General features: G+C 42.5%; 1 protein-coding gene across 1 annotated transcript in view; it reads left to right on the top strand.

Annotated features, from left to right (window-relative positions):
• Nucleotides 1-4,747: 4,747 nt before the first annotated feature.
• TMEM45A (transmembrane protein 45A) overlaps nucleotides 4,748-24,608 on the top strand; it is a 93,951-nt gene continuing 74,090 nt past the window's right edge. Inside the window, exon 1 of the mRNA XM_059687983.1 lies at nucleotides 4,748-5,082. The gene's annotated coding sequence lies outside the window, so the exon portion shown is untranslated. The remainder of the gene's footprint in view (nucleotides 5,083-24,608) is intronic.

Raw genomic sequence — 24,608 nt, forward strand, 5'->3', positions numbered from 1 at the left:
TTCTGTGCAGTGAGAAAACCTGAAGTCTTTTTCAAGGCCCACCATTTCTTCTTTTCAGTTGGGTCAAGTTTCTAAACTGTCTAAATCTCTGTTTTCTGGTTAATGAAAGGAAAATAGGATTCTACCAAGTCTCCTATCTACCTACCCCAGGACTTCCGTGAGGATCAAATGAGATGAGGCACGGGAACACGTGTCACAGACATTTGGTTATAGTGTGGAATGTTTGCACCTGGCTATAAAGCAAGCCATGTTCCTGGGCTGAAGAAACTCCAATGAGGCTAGTCGCTAGGGAGAGGAAGCCAGGCATTGCTACACGATGTCATTACTTGATGCCCACAGCGACTCTTTCTTGCCTGGGCTGGGCTGTGGGCCGCATTTTGTGCGATGGGGTCTTGACAGAGTTGGCTGCAATTGGTGGGGTGTCACTCTGGGTGGTGGCGGAGCCTGTGTCCCACTTGGGGGAAGCTGAGTGTTGCTTTGTTGGCACCAGGTCTGTAGTGCCATTTCTTTGTAAATGGCCAGTGCACATCATGGCAGCTCCTGTGTTGAGCGTCTGCCCCTGGTGGTCAGTGTGTGTCATAGCGACCGGTTGGATGGTCGGAGGGACGCTTAGCATATTATATATATATAGATTGCTTAATCCCTTTACCTCTTTTTTTTTTAATATATATTTTATTGATTTTTTACAGAGAGGAAGGGAGAGGGATAGAGAGTTAGAAACATCGACGAGAGAGAAACATCTATCAGCTGCCTCTTGCACACCTCCTACTGGGGATGTGTCCACAACCAAGGTACATGCTCTTGACCGGAATCGAACCTGGGACCTTTCAGTCCTCAGGCCGATGCTCTATCCACTGAGCCAAACCTGCTAGGGCCCCTTTACCTCTTTTTTTCCCCAGCTCTCCTACCCTTCTTCCCTCTGAGATCTGTCAGTATGTCCCATGCCTCCATGTCTCTGGATCTATTTTGTTTGTCAGTTTATTATGTTCATTAGATTCCACATATAAGTGAGATCATATGGTATTTTTCTTTCTCTGGTTGGCTTATTTCACTTAGCATAATACTCTCCAGGTCCATCCATGTGATTGCAAAAAGTAATATTGTTTTCTCTTTTTACAGCCAAGTAGTATTCCATTGTGTATCCACTTTGTTATCCACTATCTACTGATGGGCATTTGGGCTGTTTCCAGATTGTGGCTATTGTAAATAATGCTGCAATGAAAAAATATATATATGCATATATATATATATATATATATATAGGCCCGGTGCACAAATTTGTGCACGGGTGGGTCCCAAGGGGATGGAGTGTGGCCGGCCCTCTGGGCGGGTGGTGGGACACCCTTGCCAGCCCAGGATTGCATCTGTCCTGCTGACGTTCGCGCTGATTGTTGGGAGCCACCTGGTGACCACTTTTATATCCTCTCTTCTTTGCAGGGTATCTAGGGAGGGGAAGCACCCTAGGTGCCCAAGGCCGACTTCCAGGAGGCTGGCGGTGCTGTCAGGATCTTGCCAGCAGTGCTGGTCCATTGGTGCCTGGTCCATTCTCCAGAGATTGGACCTGCAGGACTACTGAGGGAGTGAGTGGCTGCCGCTGGGCTGGTGGGCCGTCTGATGGGTTGGTCAGCTGAGCAGCACTCCCGCTGTGGGAGCACACTGACCACTAGGGGGAAGTTCCTGCATTGAGTGTCTGCCCCCTAGTGGTCAGTGTGTGTCCTAGTGATTGGTCGACTGGTTGTTCGGTCATTTGGTTGCTTAGGCTTTTATATTATATATATATTCTTTTGAATTATGTTTCAGGATTCTTAAGATATATTCCCAGAAGTGGAATTGCTGTGTCAAAAGGTAGCTCCATTTTTAATTTTTTTGAGGAAATGCCATACTGCTTTCCACAGTGGCTACACTAATCTGCATTTCCACCAGCAATATACGAGGGTTCCCTTTTCTCCACATCCTTGCCAGCACTTGTTGTTTATTGCTTTATTGATGATAGCCATTCTGACAGGTGACACCTCATTGTAGTTTTAATTTGCATCTCTCTGGTGATTAGTGACATTGAGCATTTTTCATATGTGTATTGGTTATCTATATGTCCTCTTTGGAGAAGTGTCTATTCAGATCCTTTGCCCAGTTTTTAATTGGGTTGTTTATCTTCTTGGTGTTGAGTTTTACAAGTTCTTTTTATATTTTGGAAAGTATGGGAGTATTTAAAGAACGAATTAAATTTCCTTAAGAGTTATAGGGATATTCAAAATATTGATTTCATATTGAGTTGTAGTAATTTGTGTCTTTCAAGGAATTGGCCCATTTCATTTAAGTTATATATGTGTGTGTTGTTTTCTTATTTTCTTTTTGACTCTTGCAAGGTCTGTTTAATTCTTGACATTGGTAATTTGTGTCTTCTCTCTTTATTTCTTTGTCAATCATGCTAGTGGTTTGCCAATTATATTGATTTTTTTCAAAACCTAGCTCTTTGTTTTCACTTTGTTATAGCCTTGTGAGGGTGGAAGTCTGGACTCTACACTTGGCCTCTGCTGTGCAGGTGTGGGCTGAGCCACAGTTTTTTTCTGTGGTGTTTGGCTGGAGTAGAGCCTTTGCTATCTAAAGTTATTGTTATGGTTGTTTTAGGCTCCCCTTTCCTAGCCCTTTGGCTAGAGAGAATAAGCTTTTGTTGGGCTCCAAGTCTGGGTTAATGAAACAAAAAGAAAACCCGGAGAACTCACCATTATGTCATTTTTTGGGTCCCTAGATTCCTAGCCGGTGTGTCATCTTCCTCTTCTTATGTTTGTGTGTGTGTGTGTGTGTGTGTGTGCGTGTGTGTGTGTGTGTGTGTATGGGCTCTTTAGTTGACTAACAGGAGAAATAGGGAAAATTATGTAAACTCTACCTTCTTGCAGGCTGGAATCCCCAGAAATCTTTTTTTAGCAGATTGATCATGGAAGGTTGGTCATATACCTTGAATACCATTCCAGTATTAAGTAGCTTTTGTGATAAGAGGTGCATTCTTGTCAAATTACAAATGCTTCAGTAAGTCAAACTTTTGATTGATTTCAAGGGCCAACCCTTCTTTGTGAGTTTTCTTGGCTGCCAGAGGGATTGAGTGTTGTGAATCCACTTATGGTTTCTCAGTTTACTTGTCAAGCAGGGCCCTGAGTTTTTGGAGAGCTTGTGGAGGTGTGGTAACATTGCAATCAGGGTGCTCCAGACTGAAGTGTCTGACTAGCCCACTGTGGCAAACATACACTAAGGTAGCCTCCCATGATCTCTACCGCCTGGCTTTTAGGAAGTGCAGGAGCTAAGAGTAAACCCTAGGGGCTAAGGGTAGCTGCTAGCTGCCATCCAGAAAGAACCTGGGGACTCAGCCCTATAGCTGCAAAGAAATGAATCGAGACAGCAACCTGAGAGAGCCTGGAAGCCGATTCTTCCCCAGTCAAGCCTCCAGATGAGAATGCAGCCTGGACAACACCTTGATTGTAGCCTTGTGAGACCCTGAGCAGAGTCCAGTTAAGCCACGCCTGGACTCCTGACCCTCAGAAACTGTGCAATAATAAATTTGTGGTGATCTGTTACATAGATAGCAATAGGTAACAAATATACCAACCAAGAGGACATCATCTATGCGGTGAAAGCTTTGGGCATAAGAAGGTAGAGGCACTCACAGGAAATTCTGACCCACCCACTCCTGGAAAAAGGCATAAGTTTATGCATCCATGGTAGAGTGCTGCAAACATCTATTGGAGACTTTGGTAATATGCTGAGATAGGCTTCTCTGCATCTTGGTAGCCTTTATCTGAAAATGAAGATAATTATAATATTTACTTATAAGGTGGTTGTTAAAGAACTAAATATGATAATGTGGGTCAAGCTGGCACCTTCTAATGTGTGTGGCCCAATAAGTGTGGCTCTTGCCATCTTAATATGGGGTCACATTTCAATGAGGTCACATTTCTGTCAACATCTTTAAGTTATAATGGCAATGGATTTGCAAATCTCAACCTCCCCAACCCCCACCAATTAACCAACCAACCAACCAACCAGTTAACCCTTCCACGATTTCCCCAGGATCAAAGCATTGTTGGGGGAGAGTCCTGTCTAATTTCTCATAGCACCAAGCAACATTTCTTATTTCCACCATCCAACAACAAACACCAAGCCAACCCTGGCCTTGTCTCCACAGATAACAACCACCTCCTGGTTAATAAGGACTTAAAGGGTTCATTAGGGCTTTTCCGCCAACAAAAGGAACACTATCCTCAAGGGACAGGCTCTCGGATTTTATAATTTGCTCCCTGTAGAAAGTGGAGAGAATGTAGTTCTGACCTGGCCTGACCGCCCTTTGGGAGCGTGGGCATGGGGAGCCCCAGTCCCATGCACTTGGAAACGCGGGGGACTTAAGCGAGCGCGGGGCGCGCCTTAATTTCATTCCAAGAATAGATTGAAATCATCCTGTGTAAACCAGTCTAACTGCCTAAAAGAATGGGCATAACAGGGGCCTGCGTGCGGAGGAGCCACACCTCGGCCCCGGGCCCCTCTCGGGCTCGCTTGCCCCGCCGAGTGCCACATCAGCGCGCGCGCAGCACTTCCAGGTTCCTTAAGAGGATGGAACGAGCTGGCCCGGCGGGCGGAGGCGGGCCCCAGGCGGGCCGGAATGGCGGGCCGACCGGCCAATAGGCGACAGGTGAGGACCCGCGGCCACCAATGAGCTGGAGCTTCGGGTAGCCGCGGCGGCTGAGATTCGTGCCGGGCGAGGGAACCAGATGAGGCACATCTGGACAGCTGCGCTGAGGAGCTGGGCAGCCCCTTCGCGGGGGCCCAACGTCAGCTGAGCACGTCTCCCACGTCCTCTCCTTCTGGCCACTTATTATTTATTCATTTCCCCAAAGAAGCTACCAAGGATCCAAGTGTAAAACTTTCCCCCCCTCTAATGCGAGACGGGGCCAGGTCCCATCCAACACATAGGTTCATTTTCATGGGGCTCTGCGATCAAAAGAACAGAAAGAGCAACAACAAAAGCCGAGCCGCTGTCTGACTTAAACTGGCAAAGTGGAAAAAATAAAGTGTTGAGTAAACAGCCGGAGTTGGGTAAGTTTTGGAGACGTGCTGGGTGTCTTGTTTCTCCCGCTGTGATCTCTATTCTGAGTCTTTCTGCTGTTCTCACTAGCCTCTTCGTCAGGGAAAGGAAAAATACTGCTCGCTGCTACAAACGGCACAGAGCTTTGGCTTCCTTTTCTTCTACTTTGCTGAGATTTTTATTTAATTTAAGTTTTTGGTCATCTGTTCGCTATTTTCAAATTTCCTGGGAACAGACATTAAATTGGTACCCTGTTGTAAATCTCTCCTAACTTCAAAAGTTGAGCCTACTGATATATTTATTTTTTCTACTTGCTTTCTGTGAAAACAGGCGATATATTTGTAAAGCCGAATTCTTTATACATCCTCCTCTCTCTGACTGTCTTGATAGAAGGTTGAGAAAATTACCTGGCTTATTCAGAATTAACAAAACTTTTGCTTCATGAATGGGATGTTTAATATTAGATTATTTAAAACCTCAATTATACAGGTAATTGCTATTTCACTTACATTTGAATGTAATTGTAATTGAAATGTGTCTTTTCTATATTCTCCTATCATAGTGGGAGGCCCAAATTCCTTTATGATTGTCAAAAAAATCTTAAACATATGACAGACAACTGTGTTTATCAGTAACTTTGTGCTATAATTGTATATTAATCCTATAATTCTATCAAAATAATATGCAGAATGATCACTAGATGTGTATGCTTGCAGACTGTTCTGGTATATATTTCAGGATGGAAATGATGGCAAATACTGAGCTAGGTAAGTGGCCTGAGGCCCATTCCATTGGAAACAGCTATAATTCTCTCTGTTTAAACAATGTTTCGGATTTGAGACCTTGTCATATATTATTTACTATCATGGCAGATCTGACCAGAATTGATCTTTAATTCTGGCTTAAAAAAACAGTAGGTGAGAATTTGGTGTCATAATTGCAAGTTGCAAATCATGTTTTTGATTCAAAAGGTCAATGCATACACTGGGTGGAACAGTTGAAGTGGTTTTCAGGGATGCAGGGTTAGAAGGAACAGTGTTGTGGAGAAACAATATAAAGAGACAGCTGGCTTGGTTCAATCCACAACCCCACTGTTGGACCTTGGGCATGTTAGCCAGCCCATCTGTGCCGTAGTTTCTGCCTCTGTAATGTGGAGACAGTAGCACCTACCTCATGGGGTTGTCTTGAGGACTGAGTTAAGATATGTTAAATACTTAGAACAGTTCTGGCACGTAGTCTTTGCTGTTGTAGTGACTCTTTATTGCCTTCCCAGCTCCTGCTGCACACCAGTTTTCCCAGCCACCATCCTGACCTCTGTGCTAGCAACTAGTATGCTGACCACTTGTTAGCAATGCACTGTAGAGGGTTGTACAGGAGAGTTTTGAGAGGGGAGTGAGGTAGAATTTATCAAGTGCTTTTAGAAAAATCTAAAAAGGTCTGGGAGTTCAGAGGATGGAAAGATGACTTCTTATTATAGGATGGCTTCATGGAAAGGTTGGCATTTCTGGGGGAAAATGAGTCAGTTTGGAGATCTCTTGCTTTCTCTTCCTCCAGGGCTTATGTCAGAGTGAACCCGAGTCTGGCCCTGGTGCTGCTGCTGACCACCTGAGTGACCTCAGGCATGACATTGAGCCATTATGGTCCTCTCTGGGCCATCATCAGTAATATGGCCTCTAAGTTCCCTTCTCCCTTGGATGCTCTTTCATTCTTCTCCCCCACCATCCCGGGGACAGTCTGTTGCTTGCAGATGGCTAATTGATGCATCCATGGCTAACATTTTCTCACCACTAATTCACGGCAGGTATTATTCTAAATGCTTTACATGTCTCAGTTTATGTAAGTCTCTCAACAGCCCTGTGAGGGTTGGTATTTATTAGCTGAGAAGACAGAGGCACAGGCAGATTAAGACACTTGCCCAAAGTCACACAGTGAACAAATGGCAAATGCAGACTCACACCACAGCACAAGCCTTTAAAAAAAATCTTTATTGTTCAAAGTATTACATAGGTCCTTCTTTTTCCCCCATTTACCTCTTCCAGCCCGCTCCCGTCCACCCCCGACCCCCAGGCCCTCAGCACCCCATTGTCTGTGTCCACAGGTTATACATGTATGCATACAAGTTTGTTGGGAGATCTCTTTCCACCCACCCTCCCCTCTGAGGTTCAACAGTCTCTTCATGCTTCTATGTCGCTGGGTCTATTTCTGGTCACTGGTTTATTTGGTTCACTAGATTCCACATATGAGTGAGATCATGTGATATTTATTTTCCTCTGACTGACTTATTTCGCTCAGCATAATACTCTCCAGATCCATCCATGCTGTTGCAAATAGTAAGAGTTCTTTCTTTTATATTGCCATGTAGTATTCCATTGTGTAGATGTACCACAGTATTTTTGTCCACTCATCTTCTGATGGCACTTGGGCTGTGTCCAAATCTTAGCTGTGGTAAATTGCGTGCTATGAACATAGGGGTGCACATATCCTTTCTGATGAGTGTTTTGGGCACAGCCCAGCCTTAACCACAGTGGGGCTGCTCTTCTTTGTGGGGGTGGTAGTCAAGAAGTCCATGGAAGACGGATCATTGAAGGAGCAGGGAACATTCGGAGAATCACGTTGGTGAAATTTCCCTGGAGGGGCCAGAATACCATCATGAGTCTTGCTTGTGGGATGTGCTGCACATGGGGACAGGAGACGTTTTATTTGTTCATTACTCGGAGCTCATTGTTTGTTACTCCGTTTTTCCAACTTGTTTCTACAGAACCACCATAGTCCTGGACTTAAAGTACACATTGAATAGAGGTCAGTTGGATGATTATCTTCTTTGAAAAACCAAAACAGTGTATAAAAGTCAAAAGTAATGGTTTCTCCTTTATTTACTTGCTTTCTTCCCATTCCACCACACTCTCCAGGGGTAACCTTTGTTAATAGTTTTGTCAGTATCTTTCCAGTCCTTCTCTAAGTGTCCACTCACAGGTATAGATCTAATCATAAATATAATTTTAAAATATAGATGGGACTGCAGTATTTTTTTTAAATAGGGAAACTATGAAATGTTCCAAGGTTTATGGAAAAATGGGGCAATTCCAGGTACATATTCTATCCCAATTTCTTGGGCATTCTGGCTTCTTGTCTGATTTCTGGAGATGCTGTGGTTTTGGAATAAGAACTTCATGATGAAAGTCAATATAGGACAATTTTAGGTGTCCTGTTACTAATCATACCCGGTCTGGATTTCAAATCATTTTGGGTTGAAAAGTATTGTAATTTGCTTTTTATCTCATTCCCTCAATGTAGTCACTCTTTGTATATCACACTGACTAAGCACCTAGACCGGAGTCAGACTGTGAGGGTTCCAATTCCAGATCTGCTTCTTACTAGTGCAGTGCACCTGGAGCAAGTCACTTTTTCTAGGAGGCTTTCTTATCTGCAAAATGGTGTTATCAATAGGCATTAAATGAGAAAATCAATTTAACTCATTTAGTGTAGTGTCTGAATCTTAGTAAAGCCTATACTAGTACACGTAAGCACTTCATTTTTTAAAATTGTGGTAAAATATGACATAACATTTGCCATTTTAACAATATCTAATTGTATAGTCCAGTGGTATTAAGTACATTTATATTGTTGTGCAACCATCATGACTTTCCATCTTCATAACTTTTTCATCAAACTGAAATTCCATACCCGTTAAATAACCGTCTATTACCCTTGCTGTCAGCCTCTGGTAACCACCATCCTACTTTCTATCTCTATGAATTTGACTACTCGAGGTGCCTCATCTAACTGGAGTTATACAATATTCGCCCTTTTACAATGCTCATTTCACTTAGCATAATGTTTTCAAGATTCATCTATATTGTATCATGTGCCAGAATTTCATTCGTCATGCGTTGCTTCATGATGGGGATACATTTCGAGAAATGCATCCTTAGGCGATTCCGTCCTTGTGCAAACATCACAGATGCACTTACCCAAACCTGGGTGGTAGCCTCCTGCACACCTAGGCTAGACGGCACCGCCTATTGCTCCTAGGCCGCAAGCCTGCACAGCATGCTACGCACTGAATACTACAGGCAATTGTAATGCAAAGATAAGTATTCGTGCATCTAAATGGAGACAAGGTACAGTACAAAATACGATAAAGTGTGTGTGCGTATGTGTGAGCATGCTGATGGTGGGGAGGGCAGGAGGAAGGCTGTGGAGGGAGGTTCCCTCTGAGCGGGAGTAGAGCTCAGGAGGAGGGATGGAGGATGTGAGAGAGAAGGAAGAGAAGGGGAGGAAAGTGAGAGCAGAGATCAGAAGAGAACCAGAAAAATAAAGCTTGAGACAAAAGATAATAAAGGGAAACGGGGAGGAGAGCGAGCGAGAGAAGGAGGGAGAGAACAGGCCTGGAAGGAGAGAGGCGTGAGAAACTGAGGAAGGGAAGTGAATTTGTTAGCCTTCTCCTCTTGCTCCCTCACCAACTCCAGGCCACAGCCTCCAGTGGGGCGCAGGGCAGACAGACTACATGCTGAGCCTCCTCATCTATTTAAGCCACCCAGTGCTAGCAGTAAGCACAACAGCTTAGTTGGGTCTAGCCTTTTCTTTCAACATCACAAATAAACTTTTTGTTTATAATCCACTTAATCCTTCTGGGACCACTGTCATACATGCGGTTCCTCGTTGATGGAAACGCCATTAGGTAGCGCTTGACTGTACTTTTTAAGGCCAAATGATATTCTATTGTATGTATATACCACATTTTATTTATCCTTTCATCTGCTGATGGACATCTGGGTTGTTTCCATCTGTGATGGTTAATTGTTTATGTCAATTTGGGTAGGCCATGGTACCCAGATATTTGGTCAAATATTCTAAATATTTCTGTGACGGTATTTTTTGATGAGATTAAAATTAGGTTACTAGACTTTGAGTAAAGCAAATTACTCTCCATACTGTGGGTGGGCCTCATCCAATTATTTGAAAGCCTTAATAGAAAAAGACTGATCGCTCTCGAAGAGGGAATTCTGCCAGCAGACTGCCTTGGGACTTGAACTGCATGAGCTCTTCCCTGGGTTTCCAGCCAGCTGGCTTTCCATGAAGATTTTGAACTTTCCAGATTCTTACAGTCACGTGAGCTAATTCATAAAATCAGTCTCTATCTATCTATCATCTATCTATCATCCATCCATCCATCCATCCATCCATCCATCCTATGGTTCTCTGGAGAACCCTGACTAATGCGTTATCTTTTGGTTATTGTGAATAATGCTGCTATGAAGACTCGTGTACAAATGTCTGTTGGAATTACTGCTCTCACTTCTTTTGGATATGGACCCAGAAGCAGAGTTCAGGATCACAAAGTAATTCAATGTTTTTATTTTTTGAAGAACCGCCATAGCAGCTGCATCAGTTTACATTCCCTCCAGCAATGCACAAGGGTTCCAATTTTTCCATATCCTTGCCAACACTTATTCTGTGTGTGTGTTTTAAATAATTGCTCTCCTTATGAGTGTGCAGTGAAATCTCACTGTGGTTTTGATTTGCATTTCCCTAATGATTAGTGACCTTGAGCATCTCTTGCATATCTTCTTTGGAGCAATGTCTACTCGAGTTCTTTGCTCATTCTTAAGTCAGGTTGTTTATTTTGTTTTTGGTTTTAGTTATGGAGTTGTAGGAGCTATTTATATATTCTCAATATTAACTACTTACTAGGTATATGATTTGTAGATATTTTCTTCCGTTACCTGGGTTCCTTTTCAGTCTGTTGATTGCGTTTTTTGATGCTCAAAAGTTTTTTATTTTGATGTCACCCAATTTATTTTTTCTTTTGTTGCTTATATTTGGTGTTACACATTTAAGAAATCTTTGCCAAATCAAATATCATGAAGATTTTCTTCTAAGAGCTTTTAGTTTCAGTTCTGACATTTAGATTTTTATATATTTTGAGTTAATTTTTGAATATGATGGAGATAAGGGTCCAATTTTATTCTTTTGTGTGTGGATATCTAAGCCATTCACTTATCAATCATTATAATGTTCATCTTTATAAACACTGTTAGCATAGGTATAGCCATAGTATAAAAACATTGATTCATTCTTGACATTTAAAAAAATTATGTCTAAAGTGCTAATTTTTTCCTCATAGTTTCTACTCAAAATTTCTACTTTTTGTAACTTTTCATGTTTCCAAGGAAGAAAGATTATTTCTGTGTTGAAAGGGCATTAATTGTTGATAGCTTTCCTTCCTTCTTCCCTTCCTTCCTCCATGCCCTTTCTTCCTTCCCCCTTTTTATCTTTCTTTGGCTTTTAGAATTGAAAAAGTAATAATTTATGTTTGCTTAAAAAATTGAAACAGAGTATATAGTCAACGGTAATGGTTTCCCCTTTATTTACCTGCTTTCTTCCATCCCACTACTCTCCCCAGAGGTAAGCTTTGTTAATAGTTTGGCCTGTATTCTTCTACACCTTCTCTAAGAGGTCACTCACAGGTATAGATCTAAACATAAACATAATTTTAAAATAGAAATGAACCATATTATACTCACTGTTCTGCCTTTGCTTTTTAAAATTTGCCAATATCTATGCACATACAAATACATACACATATACATGTGTAATATGCATACCACAACTTGTCAGTGGAAACATACAGATCTTTGTGTTCTTTTTCTACAGAAGACCAAGTCACTTAAAGTACCGTAGCATTGGGCTCAGATCCTCAAGCCAGGCTTGTTTGCACTGTTTCCTCTCTCTGGACTGTTGGCATCTCCCGGTGAGCCATCTGACTGTTGCCATTCTTCTCTGGCTTTCAGAGCTCCCAGCAGGACTCTGCCACTCAGCTCCACAGTGAAACCTTGGAAGATGGACCCTTTTTCCTGTAGCTGCCGCCACTCTGACCAGCCTGGGCCTCGCTGGTGCCATCAACTCTCCTAGAGTGGCAAAAGGTCTGGGGGCAACTGCCTCCTTTCTTCCTTGTTGTCTAGAGCCGTCCTTGCTCTCCTTTGTGGCTTTTAAAAAAATGGAATTTATTGGAATTATTAACTACTCTCATAAAATTCAAAAGACATTCCTCAGATCCAAATATCCCTACATTAAATTACTACTCCCACATTTTAAATAAAAAAAGAATAAAGTTCTGAATTTCACTTTGATACATTTAGGTATAGATTATTTTTTATTTTTATTTTTATTTTTTATTTTTATTTTTTTAAATATATTTTATTGATTTTTTACAGAGAGGAAGGGAGAGAGATAGAGAGTTAGAAACATCGATGAGAGAGAAACATCGATCAGCTGCCTCCTGCACATCTCCTACTGGGGATGTGCCCGCAACCCAGGTACATGCCCTTGACCGGAATCGAACCTGGGACCTTTCAGTCCGCAGGCCGACGCTCTATCCACTGAGCCAAACCGGTTTTGGCTATAGATTATTTTTTAAAAACATTTTATTTTCTCTTGATGTGTCTTTCAATTTAAAGACCCAACACAGAAATTTTTCTCTAATTATTTGATTACTTTTTTAAAAATACTTTTTTTTTTTTTTTTAATTGATTGAGCCATGCTGGCGGGCCAATTATTTGATTCTTGCTTGCCCTCTTCCTGCAAGCCAGGCATAATTCAGACTAATGGTATGGAAAATTGTTAAAGAAAGAGAGGAGCCCAGCCTCTCAGTGGTTGAGCATCGACCTATGAACCAGGAGGCCACTGGTTCGGTTCAAGGTCAGGGCACATGCCTAGGTTACGGGCTTGATCCCTAGAAGGGGGCATGCAGGAGGCAGCCGGTCAGTGATTCTCTCTCATCCTTGATGTTTCTATTTCTCCCTCTCCCTTCCTCTTTGAAATCAATAAAATATATACTTAAAAAAAAAAGAAAGAGAGAAAAAGGCAAAATAGAGAGATATATAGTATTAAGAAGCACATTTAGGATAGTTTAGGAGCCTGCATATCTACTAAATAATGAAAATTCAATAATACTAAAAATGTCAGTGAAGAAGAAAAAAAATCATAAAAAACTGCTTACAGCAAAAATCATAACACAGCTGACACTTGGAGATAAATGCCAGAAGATGAGAGGGTAGCAAGGGGGAGGAAAAAAGGTTGCATCGTGGAAGAACTGGGGGAACTGGGTCTGAGCTCTGGAAGCCCCGTACCTTTAAGCACATACTCAGGTGAGCGGGCACCCAGTTTCTCCACCTATGGCACTGCTCTTCCTCCTTCCGCTCAGCCCTCAGTCTGTGTGTGCGAAGGGCACAAGGACAGACTGTGGAAGAGCAGGGTGATCTTGTTTTTTCCCCTCACTGCTTCTGTGACTTCTTGGACAGCTAATTTCCGATGCACAGAGCAGACAGATGAATCAAAATCTCATCCTCCTGGGACAGATTTGGGATCCTCCTTTAGACATTTTCCTCATCAGAAAATTCCTACTTCTAAGAGAGGATTAATGAACTAATGTATGTGGGGGCTTTGTAAACTGTAATGTGCTCCACGGAGGTGAGGGATTGTGTTACCATGATCATGCCTTAAAGCTCATTCTTCACAGAAAGATACCGGAACAACTGTCAGGTGGCAGCCTCTTCTCGGGGTTCTTTGCATTTCATTTTCATAGACACTTCATGCGGTAGAGGCAGGCTAACATTTCCCCCACAATATAGATGAGGTAACTGAGGCCTAGAGAGGTTAAGTAACTTGTCCAAGGTCACACAGTGGTGAAGTCAGGATTTAAACACAGAATAACTTCACTCTAGTGTCTGAACTCTTCGCATTTATGCCCCATGTGCATTCCCCTCAGGGGTGAAGCAACTGTTATTGCTGCCACTTTCCAAAGGTTTGGTAAGTAGTTGAGTCTAGTGCAGGTCAGCAGAGGTAGTGGTATCTTTGTACACACCGACCTCCTTATGCAGATTCCTCTTACCATCCTTTGTGATCCTGGGAGGGTGAAACACGGTCTCCTCTTTGCCTGACCTGCTCTGTCACCCTGGCCTGCATTATTGCAATGGCGTCTCAAACTTTCCATGCCAAAGGACCAGTCTGGCTTTGGTTTTCTTTCTTTTCTTTTTTTTCCCTTCAGTCCGAGGTGACTTGAGATGTTTATAAAGATATAAAAACTCCTGGTTGGATTCTGCGGCAATTTCCACACTTATTTTATTGCAGACTGTAAACAGTTTGCTGACCAGCACTGGCCCAAAGGCATGGCTTCACTAACATTGTCCCAGAGCTCTCCTTGCTTTCTTTGTTGCCACAAAGCAACCATGATAATTTTTGAGAAATATACATAAGTTTCTATCATTCCTTTGCTTAACTCCCCCCCCACCATTGCATTTAAAATAAAATTCAGATATTCACCATGGCCCAGAAGGTCCTAGGTAATTTGACTCTGCCTATGTCAACCCACCCCCATCTCCACTTGCCCACTCTTCCCTCAATGGCGATGAAATATAGCCAGGCTTCGGATAAAAAAAGTAGGTTTAAGTAGAGGACACACAATGATCTGGGTTGTGAGATACACTTTGTTTTGGTCTTTCATCTACTACCTCAAGCACAGATGAATGCTTCCATCACTTTCTCTAGTAGCAAGAAACTTCACACACTAGTTTCAAAATGAGTGAGATGGCCGAAACCAAGTCCCAGAGATCTGCGAGCAATTCTTCTCGCGTAATGTAACCTATTGCTTCTCTGATGACTCGGCCTAAAGCTGTTTGTATTCTGTTTACACCGTATACGTGCTTTGTAGGCTGTCTGTTTCATTTCCCAGAAAATGAGACTGTTAAGATTAGGGATAAAATATTTGATAGTGTGATCTTGTTACTGTTGATGAGTTTAGTGGTAGGGAGCATGACTTTAATGAGCTGAGGGGGAAACACATCCTGGCAAAACAGTGTCCAGGCTGCTTTGGCTGTGGCCCTGGGTGCTTGCTATCCAAAGTGTCCCTTTTGTAGAGGCAGCCAAGATTCTTTCCCCAATTTACCCTTGCTTTCCAGTTCCAAATGGTGCACTGCTGTTGCAATGAATGAGAATGAGGTAGCTCTATCCGAAATGCTTTGTTTAGCTACTTCTAGGAAGCATACTTTTACAGCTAGAAGAAAGAGGTCATCCTGAGGTCAATATCATTTCAGGCTGACCTGCCAATATTCTCTTTGACTTTTTTTTCTCTCACTTTAAAATGTATTTTTTATTGTTGATAGTGTTACAGATATCCCCCATTCCCTCCCCTCTTTCACCTCTCCTCCCAGTCCCCGCCCCCAGGTCTTCACTATTCTATTGCCCACGTCCATGGGCTATGCATATCTATACTAATAAAAGAATAATATGCTAATTAGACCAGGAGACTTTCTGGACATCCTTCTGGACAAAGCCATGTTGGCGGGGCTGAGGCAGAGGCATTTAGGGAAGATCAGGCCAGGAGGTGAGGGCAGTTGGGGGTGATCAGGCCGGTGGGGGGGGAGTTGGGGGCGAGCAGGCTGTCAGGCAGAGTGGTTAGGGGCAATCGGGCAGGTAGGCAGGTGAGCAATTAGGAATCAGCAGTCCCAAATTGTGAGAGGGATGTCTGAGTGCTGGTTTAGGCCCCATCCCTGTGGGACAGTCGGACATCTGCTGAGGGGTCCCAGATTGGAAAGGGTGCAGGCCGGGCTGAGGGACACCCCTCTCCCAGAATTTTGTGCACAGGGCCACAAGTAAGTATATAAGTGCTTTGGTTTATCACTTCTCATCCCTCTAACCCCACATCGAGGTATTAGGTCTGTTCCATGCCTTCCTGCTTCAGGTCTTATTTTGTTGGTCAATTCATTTTGTTCATTAGATTCTGCAAGTAAGTGAGATCATGTGATATTTGTCTTTCTCAGTTTGGCTTATTTCACTTGGCATAATATTTTCCAGGTCCATACATGCTGTCCCAAAGGGTAAGAGGTCCCTCTTTTATTTATTTATTTATTTATTTTTTTTACAGCTGCATAGTCTTCCATAGTATAAGTGCCCCACAGCTGTTTTACCTGTTCATCTACTGATGGGCACTTGGATTGTTTACAAATCTTAGCTATTGTACATAACACAGCTATGAACATAGGGGTGCATATATTCTTTCTGATTGGTGTTTTGGGATTTTTAGGATATATTCCCAGAAGTGGGATCGCTGGGTAAAATGGAAGTTTTATTTTTAAAAAAATTTATCTATCTATCTATCTATCTATCTATCTATCTATCTATCTATCTATCATCTATTGGTTTGAGAGAGAGGAAGGGAGAGGGAGATAGAAACAACAGTGATGAGAGAGAATCATTGACTGGCCGCCCTTCACACCCCCCCCCCACTGGGGATCGAGCCTGTAATCCAGGCATGTGCCCTTTACCAGAATCAAATCCAGGGCCCTTCAGTCCGCAGGCCAATGCCCTATCCACTGAGTCAAACCGGCTAGGGCAAACAGAAGTTCCATTTTTAATTTTTTTTAAAAAATATATTTTATTGATTTTTTACAGAGAGGAAGGGAGAGAGATAGAAAGTTAGAAACATCGATGAGAGAGAAACATCGATCAGCTGCCTTCTGCACATCTCCTACTGGGGATGTGCCCGCAACCCAGGTACATGCCCTTGACCGGAATCGAACCTGGGACCTTTCAGTCCGCAGGCCGACGCTCTATCCACTGAGCCAAACCGGTTTCGGCCATTTTTAATTTTTTAAAAATTATTGTTTATATATATTTCAGAAAGGGAGGGAGAGGGAGAGAGAGATAGAAACATCAATGATGAGAGAGAATCGTTGATTGGCTGCCTCCTGCACACCCCCCTGTGTGGATCAAGTCTGCAACCTGAGCACGTGCCCCTGACCAGAATGGAACCTGGGACCCCTCAGTCCGCAAGCCAATGCTCTATCCACTGAGCCAAACCAGCTAGGGCTCATTTTTAATTTTTTGAGGAAACTCCATTCTATTTTTCATAATGGCTGCACCAATTTGCATTTCCACGAGCAGTGAACTAGGGTTCCCTTTTCTCCACATCCTCATCAGCACTTGTTGTTTGTTGATTTTTTGATGATAGCCATTCTGACAGGTGTGAGGTAATATCTTATTGTGGTTTTAATTTGTATCTCTCTGATGATTAGTGACTTTGAGCATTTTTTTCATGTGTCTCTTGGCCATTTGTATGTCCTCTTTGGAGAAGTGTCTATTCAGGTTTTCTGCCCACTTTTAAAATGGGATTGTCTTCCTTTTGTTGCGTTGTATGAGTACTTTATATATTTTGGATATTAACCCCTTATCAGATGTATCATTGGAAAATATGTTCTCCCATTCAGTGGGTTCCCTTTTCAATTTGATGGTGGTTTCTTTTTGCGGGGCAGAAGCTTTTTATTTTGATGTAGTCCATTTGTTTATTTTCTCTGTAGTTTCCTTTGCCTTAGGAGATGTATCGGTAAACATATTGCTCTGTGAGATGTCTCAGATTTTACTATGTTCTCCTCTAAGATTATTATGGTTCGATCTTTGACTTTTTAATCCATTCCCTATTCCAGTAGTTTCCTAACTTCCAGAAGAGGATTTTATTGTCTTTTGTTAATGAGTTGTCATGATAATGGCAACGACTCTCAAATATTAGTGGCCAGAAATTTATATTCAGTAGATGTGTTGTGATGTAGGACTGCATTTTAGGTAAGCATCCAGAGGATTCTGAGATAGGTGGTTCAAGACCTTTACTTTGAAAATCCCAGGTTAAAGAAGTATCTTTTCTGTATAGTAATAATATTGATACTCTGAATGGCAAGCTCAGACTCTCCTCACAGGTTCCTGTCCTATGAAGTTTGAAGAATAAAATTCACGGGCTAAAAGATTTTAAGCAAATGTGTGGAAGTTTATTGCAAGCATATACAAACTCCCCCTGGGGAGGAGTCCCCAAATGGGAAAAACCTGCTCTCTCTCTCTAAATGGGAAAAACCTAGTCCAGTGAGTCTCTTTGTCTACAGGTTTATAAATGCCGGGGGCTTCTTTGGCTGTACATGTTACTTTCCAATTGGACCCTTCCTCATCTTATGTGCCCCGTGCGTTTCCCAGTTGGCCACTTTCCCCCTTTTCCCTGTGTGGTATCAGTTTCAAAGCTCACCAAGTGCCCCCCTCTTCTTCTTCCCCTTGTCTTGTAACATTCTTATAAACCATCTGGCAGCTTGGAGCTGTCTCTGCCCATCACATATGCATTCCTCTCCCATGGACACGCCTTCCCTAAAACCGCCTCTCCTATCCCTAAAGTCCTTTCAATCTTGGTATTGGGTGCAAAGTTGACGGAATTTTAAAGAAGCTTTGTGTGTGCCCAAGATGGAATAACAGGGCTGGAGTTACCTTTTGCCTGAAACAGAAAAATATCAGATAAAATATATGAAACAATGATTTTTGAAACATTGGCCTGCAGGCAACGAAGAGCAATGATCTCTAAGATACCGGAAACAAAAGCGGTGAGCTCTAGGAATACTCCCGTTTACTGAGTGGAGAGTGTTTTCAGGTTGAGACCTAGAAAGGGCAGCTCAGGTGGAACTCAGAATGCCTGAGTTGAGGAGATGGTGCTAAGAGCCAAGGAAAACCAAGGGTGCTCGAGTTCATAGAGCAGAGTACCAGCAATGAGAGAGCGGTGGGGGGAGAGGGGCCCACAGGTCTGCAGAACGTTCTCGTAAGTAATCAGCAAAGTACTGGTCAGCACATGTGTGTGGGGAGACTACTGGGAAGTTGGGGGGTGGGGTGAAGGGAGACTGTGGGGTGAGATGGAGGGGAGATAGGGAGGCTCAAGGAGGGAGGAAGCGGGAAAGGAGTGGAAAACAATGCCTTCCACTCACAGAGGGCCCAGAATATTGTCTGTTCTGTCCAACCAGACTGGAAAACTCACAATTCATGTGGTATCGGGTAGAACCATTGATGCCGAAGGAATTCAAGGGCCAGACTTCCCAGACACAAGCAGGAGTGAGGCTCTTGTGATATTTTCAGAAAATGAACTTTCTAAGACTTGAACCGGAGGATGGACTGTGGAAGAAGGTGTTAATGTAAAAACATTCAAACCTATTAAGAATTTTTGTGAGTTTATTTGAGCCAAACTATTGACAATTGCCAGGAAGCAGTATCTCAATGGATTGGGATAATGCTCCAGAGAATGGCGGGTTTCCATTTATTTTTATACATTGTAATCAAAGGAGGGGACATACGTGAGTTACATGAAATCCATTGGTGATAGATTAGAGAGGTGGGAGAAAGCAAAGCCGGGGGATGCGGGGCGGGGGGGGGGGGGAGACCTCTGGGATTAAATAAAAAATAAAATGATAGACACATGCAGGGTAGCCAACAGCCAACAATGAACATGATAACAGTGAAGGAATTTGTGGTATCTGTCCTGGAGCCCAGGCACATTAGGTTGTGCCCCCAGGGGTCCAGAAAAGGGAAGTTACAAGTTACCCAGACATTTCAAGGGTATGTTATTGTAAATACAAAAAGACAATAGGCTCAGTTTAGGTGAAAATTGACCTCCTCAGGGAAAATACCAGCCTAGGACATGACTATCCACCATGACTGCTTTTATTTAAAGTTTTAATTTCAGGCCAGCCTTTGTGGTTACTTTAAGTCTAATATTCTGAAGCCAACAGATGACTCAGAATCAAAGGCCTTAGAGAGCAGTAGGCTTAAACCAAGGAGGCCAAGATCTGCTGACAGGTGTAAGGGGGTGCGCGCTAAGCCTTTGAAACCCAACTGGAACATTCAAGGAAGCAAGTCAGAAAGACACAGGTGGAAGAGTCAGAGCTTGATTTCACTACCAGAGGTTCAAGGCTGGGCCAGGGAGGGGTGCTCTGGGGTCATACATAGGCTTAGAGCCCTCGAGGTCCATAACTGACTCCAAGCTTTGAGTCCAGGCCGTCTAATGTCATTCTGAGGATGGGACAGGTTTTAATTTGGTCACCACGCATGTTTCTCTGCAGCATCACCACCCTGAAGTCCGGTCTGACACCCTGTCTTCTGAATATCTCTAGATGTTTTGCTGCTAGAACACAAGTTTTCTTCAGTCTGGCTAGTGCTAAGCATTTTGACATTCCTTCTCACTCTGCCTGTGCAAATATATGGCTTTTCTTTGTGTAACTTATACATCTCTTGGATGCTGGAAAACTATCTGTTTCTGGAAATGTTATAGCCCAGAACAGTTCTTAGGGAAGCGCCTACTTGAAGACAAGAGTTAGATATCATTACTATCATTTGGCAGAGATTTTACTTTCTTTGGGGCATTGGGACTAAAGGATCAGTCTTTGGGAAATTGGAAGTCAGTTTGTCTTTTAAAAGAGGGGTCTTAAAATCACTTATTTTCACCTGGAAAGGAAGCTTTTGATCAGACCTCTTGGAAAATTTTGCTTTTATTCCCAATGATAATCATACTGTGGATTGGGTAACAATACCTGGAATATAGAAATGGATGCTGCCCTGACTGGTTTGGCTCAGTGGATAGAGTGTTGGCCTGCGAAATGAAGGGTCCCAGGTTCGATTTTGGTCAGGGGCATGTACCTTGGTTGCAGGCACAGTCCCAGTGGGGGGTTTGCAGGAGGCAGCTGATTGATGTTTCTCTCTCATCGATGTTTCTAACTCTCTATTCCTCTCCCTTCCTCTCTGTAAAAAAATCAATAAAATATGTTAAAAAAAGAAAGAAATGGATGCTGGTCAGTATTCTCATAGTCACCAGGGTGTTTCCCATGGCAGATTCACTTGCAGTATTTAATAATAATAATAATAATAATAATAATAATAATAATAATAGTAATAAACAGCAAGACTAGATGGTAGATGGAGTTAAGATTACACTTTAATTTCCTTCAAATTAGCATTGATTGGAGGAGGTTCTATTCCTCTCTGGTGTTTTCCAATGAAAAAAGAGAGAGAGGGAAACAGACAGACAGACAGACACCTGAGAGACCAGGAAAGCTTGGGCGAGAGCTTTCTGCCTCTATCTGACGAGCTCAGGACTGCCTTCTGTACTCCCCACATATCAGGGCCCATCAGCCTACCAGGAAGATGCAATCAAGACAAAGATGATGGTTTCTGGAGAGAAATACACAGATCACTTGATATAATTGTCTTGTTAACTGTGATAGGTGTTGCTGTTTTTGCCTTCGTGGTATTTAAAGTTATTTATGCTTTATGGTGGTGATGAGTGAGAGAGGGTGGGGTGAGTGGATGCACCCTGATAAGTGGTCACATTCTGATTGGTTCTCTAATGGGAGTTGATTTTTTCTGCAAGAAGAGAATCAGCTTGACTATGTGAAACTGGAAGGGTTCCAGCCTTTCACTTCGTCTCAGTTTCAGTCTCATTTCCATTTCCCCACTTTTGTCTCTGTTCTTTCCTTTCATTCCACTTCCCCCCGAAGCCCAGGATTGCCCTTCTGCCCTTCCTACTCTCTCTCGGACCTCATCCACACAGAAAGTGCACAGGCTTCAGAAGAGGCTATGATGCGCTATCCCCTCCCCCTCTTTTCTGTGGGTCTCATTTTTGGGTTGGAAGTAGAATTTATGTACTACTCTAGTGATCTTTCTCCCATGGAAAAATTAACCCAGTTTTTGTAAGTTTTGAAAAAGTTAAGAATGGAAAGAGTCAGTGGAGGGGATGTTTTGATTTTGAGGTATCCTCACACTGGCAGGAAATTAGTTCTTGTGAAAACAAAAGGTTGGGGCTATCACTGAAAAAGCACCACTCCTACCCTCAGACACAGGGGCCTACCTTTTATGGAAGACAGCATTGCTCTCACAGTGCGCTCAGTGTAAGCCTCTGAATTTTCCTTTTAGTGCATTATCAATCACAGCAGGTGCTGAATCATCAGGCATATTGTTAAATTGGGGATAGAATATTATTAATTGGGAACTTGGCAAGGCCTGGAAAGCAAATTCTCAGAAAAGTTTCAGGCTCGAAGTGTACCATTGTCCCCTCCTTGTTTGGCATATCATTACTTCACTTCTCCATGTTTTAGTTATGCTAAAAGCAAAACGGAGGCATATTGCCCTGGCCAGTGTGGCTCAGTTGGAGTGTCCCCATACGCCAAAAGGTGGTGGGTTTGATTCCAGGTACGTGACTGGGCTGTGTGTTCGATTCCGTCGGGGCCTGTACAGGAGGCAGCGATCCATGTTTCTCTCTCACACTGATGTTTTCTCTCAATCTCTCTCTCATTCTCCCTTACATGCTCTCTCTCTAAAAAAACAAAAACAAAACAAAACAAAACAAACAAAAAAAAATCAATAAAAAGCATATTCTCAGGTGAGGGGGAAAAGATAAACTGAGGCATATTAAAATTTTGAACAGTTTGAGCAAATTTTTATTCAAATTGAGCGGCATCCAATCTAGCAGATAGAAAGGAGTTGTGAGGAGCTTTACAAAATGAAATACTTTTATAGGCAGAAGAGAATGAGAAAAGGGAGTTATTATACTAGACAAGAATATGGTTGGTTATTATAAAATACTTTTCTTTATGGGATGGGAGGGGTCTTATTATAAAATACTTTTCTTTATGGGATGGAAGGGGTCTATCAGGCCGATGACCTAACTAGTGCTGATCAGGCAATTCCTGATTAACTGGTTTAAGATTCTGTTTCTGGAAGAGACAAAACTGTAATTAAATCTCGGTTTGGTGGCATGGGGCTTAGTGTGAGCAAGTTCATTTTGGAACTGTTGCCTTGTTTTTTAAATAGTTAACAAATGATATATAGAAATATCTTCTCCTCCGTTATCCCCAAACCAAAGTTCATCTATTTGCTTTTCCCTCTGGGTATAATTTGAGAAACAATTAACTTGAGTCCACATTGAATAAAAAAAGCAATAAAAGTGAACAAGTAATTTTTCTGTGGTTTAAGTCCAGTTGGAGAAATGATGAGCAAGTTAGCGTACATTAGCTGAGCATTTTATTCTTATGGAGAGTGCTATCATACTAGTAATTGGAGAAAGCAGTTGTTTACGTGGCACCCTTTGAGGAAAGATTCTGTGGTTTAAATGAGCTTCTCTATTGGTCATCATTAACCTACATTTCTAAAATTAATTTGTTAGAGGAACCGTCTGGTTCATGGGATAAGTGGATTTTGATGGGAGGTAGTGGTGGCTGGAAAGGGTAGAGACTACTGGTTATTCCACTGAGACCCTGAACAGCACAAAGGTGAAAGGCCAGTTAAGAATAGAAAGGGACACCCTAGCTGGGTAGCTCTGTTGGTTGGAGCGTTGTCCCAATATGCCAAGGTTGCGGGTTCAATCCCCAATCAGGGCACAAACAAGAAGCAACCAATGAATGGGTATATAAGTGGAACAACAAATCTCTCTCTCTCAAATCAATCAATAAAAAACAAAAGAAGAGGAAGAAGAAAGGGGAGGGGAAGAAGTGGCTGAGCCAATCTTCTCAAAACGTTTTGTTGGAAGCCTGCTTGAAGACTGATTTACTCCCCTTAGCCATAGGGTTGAGTCTTACATTTTTTGTAACTAGTTCTTATATAATCCATCCATTACTAAGTTGATGACCAAAGAAGTCTCTTCTAACTTGATAGGGTAGAGAAATCTCTTCTCTAACCAAAATTATAGAACAATTTCTGCCACCAAGCACTCAGATTTTAAAAGAAAATATTTTTATTGATTTCAGAGAGGAAGGGAGAGAGAGAGAGAAACATCAATGATGAGAGCAAATCATTGGTCAGCTGCCTCCTACACACCCCCAACTGGGGATCAAGCCTGCCACCTAGGTATGTGCCCTTGACTGGAATTGAACCTGGGACCCTTCAGGCTGCAGGCCGATGCTCTATCCACTGAGCTAAACCAGCTAAGGCAGCACTCAGATTTCTTACTGGATCTACCCCTGCAAGATTTATCTTTCTAGATTAATTCAGTTGGTTAGGCTAATTTTTGTCAATCTTAAATACTAGTAAATAATTACATACATACTAATACATACATACATACATGCATACATACATACATACTAATTACAGGGGCAGAAAGCTTTTGAATCTCCTGGGGGAACAGGCATGTTCATGGAAGTTCAGTTCAGGATTATATCAGACGAGAGAAATTACTCTTCTCCCCAAGTGATACCAGCATGGAGTGACCCTTCATAGAGTCACAGCTTTTCAGGGCATGCTACCCAGGATGAATGAGAGAGCATGTCATTTCACATAGTTTCCCTCCAGGTGTCTGTCAACTACTCAGGGGACAGACACATTCCCTATCTGCAAGGCCAGGCTCATGGGTCTGCAACCTGTACAGTTGCACAGAGCCCAGTTTTGAAAGGGCCCATGCTTGGTTTAATGCTCTGATGTTTGAAATTCTCAACAATTTATAAACTAAGTTCCCCACATTTTAATTTTGCTCTGGGCTCTACAAATCATGTGGCTGGTTCTGCCTCCACTCTTTTGGGATCCCTCAAGTATAACAAGAATGAGAAAATAAAATTTAGGGTCTGTTTCACCACCTTCCTCCAAGTTTATGTATCCAGATGAACACCTAATGAAACTGCTGCCCAGGTTCTTGTCTTAATTGATTTAATGTTTAAACATTTTTAATGAGAGGCTTTCAGAGGCCTCTCTTCCCCTC

This window comes from Myotis daubentonii, chromosome 3 (assembly GCF_963259705.1).
Source record: "Myotis daubentonii chromosome 3, mMyoDau2.1, whole genome shotgun sequence".
Lineage (NCBI taxonomy): Eukaryota > Metazoa > Chordata > Mammalia > Chiroptera > Vespertilionidae > Myotis > Myotis daubentonii.